The following is a 5,767-nucleotide window of genomic DNA, read 5'->3' on the forward strand; positions in this document are numbered from 1 at the left end:
TTACTGTAAAAAAAGAAAGTCAAAAAATTGTCCTGTCCGGGGTACAAAAACTCTAGATGAGCCCATCAAATTCACAGTGAGCACGCACCGACATGCATTGGATTTTTATAGCGATGATGTAAAACGTTTTCGGCGTGAATTAATAGCTGCTGCTGAGAAGAACTTGTATCCAATTAACGAAATTTATACGACAATTGCTAAATCGTATGTATTATTTAAATAAAATATAAAATCCTTATTTGAAAACTTAATGTTATATTTCCTACACTATGATTAAACTTTTAATGGCATTTTTCAGGCATCTTGAAGATGTTACAATTCAATTGCCATATGCAGTTATTAGTACTGTGATACGTCAACATCAAAAGGAAGCTGCAGACGATTTAACGGAGTTACTGACTTACAAGGATTTTGTAGATTTTTTTGAACGTGCTGAAAATTTATGTTTCATGCGATATGCCGATAAAAAAAACGTTATAGTGTCAAATGTTGATAATGATGCATTACTGATCGGCGACCCAGAGTTTAGCAAGTCGGGTTAGTGCGATACTATACATATCAGCTCAACAGCAAATATTCTCCCTGATTTTAATAGCACTCGTCTCCTGACCTTCATTCTAGGACAAGATGGACATTATGTAAGTTTCAACATAGTAATTTATATTTAATTACTTTAAACTAGTATATAAGTGAACAGTAATTTTAATTTAATTTTTTATTGAAAAGGCGTTTTCCATTGGTATCATTCTGTGGACTAAGGTGGCCCGTGAGCCATGTACGGAAATTTTGAATCAAGTGAAACAGCGTTTAATACCAAACGTAAATATCGCTAAAATTTACGTAGATTTTGATTTAAAACTATTTGTGGAGGAAGTTTTCCCAGAAAGTGACGTCCGTGGAACGTTTAATAATTATTGTCGTGTAAGTAAAGTTACTGATACATTTATTTAATAATTGATAAAAAAAAGATTGTCAGTCTACCTGAAATTAATTTGTTTTAAAATTAGTTATTTACTTTTAATTCACATTTAGAAAATTAAAAAAAAAACTATACGCACTTTTTTTATAACAATACTTTCAATTTTAATTCTATTAAATTAGTGTATGTCTGTAGATTGATAGTCATAAAAAAAATTCTGTGAAAAATTAATAAATCAAATAACAAATAATTAAAAATAGAACAATATTATTCACATTTACAGATAATATTTCACGAAGCCCTAAGAAATAATGATCTACGCCTTATGATTCCTGAACATGAAGAATTCTTGAAGAAATGTTTTTCTTTAATTCTTTTACTTTCAAATAAGATTAAGGAAGGTTTTGAAGAAATCAGTAACAGCTTACCGGTGGAAATTAAAGCTCAGCTGACAAATTTTATAAATTACTTTAACAGAGTATGAATAGAAGGAGTAACTCCGAGATCGATGAGCTTATATGAAAAGGTCAAAAGCTTAAATACTGTCCCCATATTGTTCCGGACTACTCTTGAAAATTATATGGGCGAGAAACCTTCGCTGCGGAAATTTTGGAGTAAGTTTTTTGTTGAAAATAATTATTTATAATTACTCAAATTGTTCTAGTGATAAAAAAAATATATATTTACAAATGGGAATAAATTAAATAACTTTTTCAACTTAAATTTTACAAAAACATTTTTAATAAATCAGAATAAAATCAGAGTAAAACTTTTTTTTCTTATTTACATTTTCTTTTATTTACTAATTTCGTTTGATTTCAGGCAATTTCATTGTTCTTCTTAATAAATCGACGAATGAGCGTTAACGACAATCGATTAAGAAGAATTCGTATGTCTCTGTAGCTATTCGGCTTAACTTATTCTTCAACAAGAAATTAATGATAAGCTTATGGCAATCATTCGCAAAGGCTAAAGTAAAATTGCCACAATTTTTAAGTACGGTAGCGATTTATTATACAGATCATTACTGGGATTTACTCCATAATGCAGAATTTCCGATTGAGGAGCAGTTGGATCTATATCCTCCTTTGGAAAATGAAGGTAAAAACTATTTTAATAATTAAACAGGCAAAAGTCTTAAAACTTTCCATTCATATTAAGTATATATTACCGATTTTAGATGTTCAAGAAGCAATTGGAGATGACGTAGAGGAAGTTTATGAAAATGTTCAGTATGCTAATTATGAAATGGAAGGTAATATATTATTTATTCATTATTTACTGTATATAGAATGTAAATTGATAGATAAATGTTTTATAAAATATTTAAAATTTAGATAAAAACAAAAGTTAAAAGTGTGAGTAATAGTTATAAATAGATGTTTTCCGTTTAAATTAAACTGAAATTTTAAATTAAAACATTTAAAAAGATCAAATAAGAAATGATCAAAATTTTTGGAATCTTATTATTAATAATTAATTATTCTGCCAGTCTAGCTTATTCGTATTAAACTAAAAACTTATATATTTTCATTAATAAATTTACTTATTTTAATTTATTTGCCATATTAAAGCAAATTTTTAAGGGAGTTGGGAAAGAACGGATAGGGGAAAGGGGGGACCTACTCAGTGGGAATTTTTCCGTAATTGAAAAAATAATCAGACAGCCCAGACTGGGAATCGAACCCAGATTTTTCGGTTACGCGCCAAGGGCTCTACCAGTTAAGCTATCCGAGACAAGTACTGACTACTTTATTCAGTCACGTATATAAAAAGACTCGACTCGTGAAAATCAAAATGAGCCCAGATAGCAAAATGACGTATTAAGTTATTCCGAATGAGCTCAGATTTCTGATTTGGACGTCAGAGTCTACGTCTAAAAGACGTCTTTAAGACTTTCTGAAGAGGTCGAATGCGCCGCTTATTGTAGACTTTAAGAACTCATCAAAACGAGCTCTTAAAGAGCTCTTTTTTCTGAACTCGCACAAATGAATGATTTTTGATCTCTATACGCTATTATAATGATAACAATAATAAGAACACAACAAAAATAATATTAATAATAATAATAATGATAATAATAGTAAATTATGAAAAATAATTCAAAGTTTCATGAAGCACCGATGCTGATTTCGAATGTTTATTATTTTAGTTAGACCTAATATTGTCGGTTTAAAGATAGAAAGTGAAAATCGCAATTGCCGTAACTAAGATTCGAACCCGAGTCGCGCGCGTGCTAGATCGATACCTAACCCCCTACGCTGTTCAAACGATATGTCGTTACACATCTCATTATTCTTATAAGCTAAGTTTATATAGTGATGAAATGTTGCGATCATTGTCTATATTATTTATTCTATTTGATACTGTGTATCGATAGAGAAAAAGTAACTTTTACGAATATTTATATGCTAAAAAATATTCAAAAGTCTACCTGTAATATTTTTTTAAATAGTCTATATAAATTTTGTTTACTTTTCACAATATAAAATCTAATAGATAAATTAATGAATATTAAAAATTCAACAATAATTAATAAGTATATAGTTATAAGATATCGTTAAATTCGAATAAAATGTTTAAAATTGATACATGCAAAGTACTCCTTAAATGTAGAAAGTTCACATAATTTTTTCAGATTAGAATCCAATTTTATTATTTTATCTAAATTAGTTTGATTACGAACCAGATTATAACATTATTGCCTATTACTTCATAATATAATTTAAAATTTTTGAAAAATTTAATTAACCTGAATTAAGAGAAATGAGTTAACCTATGCCAAGTGTATATCTATATATTAATCTATTCAAATTGTTTTAAATCATTTAATTCAAATTATTTTTAATCATTTTCAATTTAATTTCTCAATCAGGAAAGTAATAAATGGAAAATGAATAAGATTTTGACAGCTTTATATTAAAAAGAAATTTGTGTTTTTGTTTATAATGTCTATAAGCTCATTATACGCAACTCAAAAAGAAGTCCAAAAAAGGGACTCAGTTAGATGTCAGAAAATTGACTCCAAACTTATGAGTTCATTAAGAGCTCTTAGTTCTGACCTCGTAAAAAGAGCTCCTTAAGACGTCACATTAGGACTTCTATAAGAAGTTTTTAAGGTAGTACCTCCGCGACAATCCAGATCAAAAATTTTGACTCGCTATCCATGTTATACGTATCGACAGAGCTAAGGTTGTAGGTTAAGATTTTTTAACGTTACTGTACTCGTCACTACTATATTCTCTATACATATACACACACACTACGGTTTCAGTGACTAGCGGCTGTTTTGTACCCCTCTCCTAAAAATAATCCTCTAAAAGTGAAATTGATTTTAATTAATCTCGAAAACTACATGGTAAAAATTTTCATTTTTTTTAATTGTTCGAAATATCATATTCTTCAATCTACTAGTTTTTGATAAAGTCTTGAAATTCTTTCGATGGAAAAAATTAAAAATACTGTCATTTTCCCACGCTTCTATGTTACATGTACAAAAATGTCATTTTCAATTGCAATTATCTCGAGCTTGGTGTGGTAAATCGTCTTCAAATTTTAACAGCATATGTATTATGTATTTAATGACTTATATTCAAAGTTTCGAGGATTTCTTGAAATATTGCTTTCATAACCGTACTACCTTAAAAGACTTCATACTGAAATCTTTCTGACTTGGATGCTGACTGGGAGGGGAATGACGAACATGAATTGATCATTGAAGAAATCCCTTCAACAAACTGTGAAATTTGTATCACTGGACCCCGAGAGATGATCGTCATTCCTTGTCACCACTATCGCATGTGTTTCCAGTGTTCAACAAAAATAAGCCATGTTGCAAACGAGAAGAATTTGCAATTAAAATGTCCATTTTGCAACAGCCCAGCGCAAGAATTCTGTCGCGTTTTTTAAAAGTAGAGTTCGAAATTATAATACTTTTATTTTATCCTCAATATTATTATGTTTCTGATTTTATATGTGTGTTTGTTTTAAAAAGGATATTTTCTATAAAATCTAAAAATATTCGTATCTACGTAGATAATATTCTAATAATTTAAGAATATCAAAATAATTACTATGTGTTGTTCTGCTTTTATTTTATTATTATTTAAAAAAAGTTAATTAATATATTAAATACGTGTGTTTTATTGGATAAATCTACGAAGATGATCTTATAATTTTTAATATTTTGTAAAACTAATTATTTGGTATTATTCTAAATTTATTATGATAAAAAAAAAAAGGAAATTTCTAATACAATGTATACGTGTTCTTAAATACAAAATTACTGTAACTTTATATTGTAATTAACAAATTAAGTACAATTCTATGTATTCGGAAATTAGAATTATTTTTATTGATTTCTAAAACTTGAATTTTTTATTTCGTTCCTATTAAGCCAGAAATTATGCAAATGCTATTTATCTAAGTTTTATATTATTTTAAGATCCATAATGAAATGAAATTAGTTTATAAAAACGAGTGTTGAAATTTAAAAACAAAATTTTTAATCGATATAATAAGTCCATACACTAAAAAGTATTTTTTTTTTTTGGCAAAAACCAACATTTTTTATTACTTTAGTAATCAATTACTGCCCTAAAGAACTTTATAAAAAGAGCAGCAATTAATTTAAGATTTTTTATTGAAGTAATTATACAGATAGATAATTTTCTATTTGCTTTATCAATTTCTGTTTCTGAAATCATTTGTAATCTTTCCTTGCTTTTCAACATAACTCGCAACTATCGGTAATAGAGTTTACTATTTTCTTGATTAAGCACTTAGTTTCACAAGAGTACTGTTTCGAAGAACAATCACGTTCCTCATTTTGCACTCAAGTGAATTTGA

At 28.0% G+C, this 5,767-nt stretch overlaps 1 long non-coding RNA gene across 1 annotated transcript; it reads left to right on the forward strand.

Annotated features, from left to right (window-relative positions):
- Positions 1–2,263, forward strand: LOC123265054. Its single transcript, XR_006509490.1, has 6 exons — positions 1–204; positions 299–638; positions 727–921; positions 1,203–1,533; positions 1,742–2,020; positions 2,100–2,263. It is a non-coding gene; the product is annotated as an uncharacterized LOC123265054 (long non-coding RNA).
- Positions 2,264–5,767: the final 3,504 nt, after the last annotated feature.

This window comes from Cotesia glomerata, linkage group LG5 (genome assembly GCF_020080835.1).
Source record: "Cotesia glomerata isolate CgM1 linkage group LG5, MPM_Cglom_v2.3, whole genome shotgun sequence".
Classification (NCBI taxonomy): Eukaryota; Metazoa; Arthropoda; class Insecta; order Hymenoptera; family Braconidae; genus Cotesia; species Cotesia glomerata.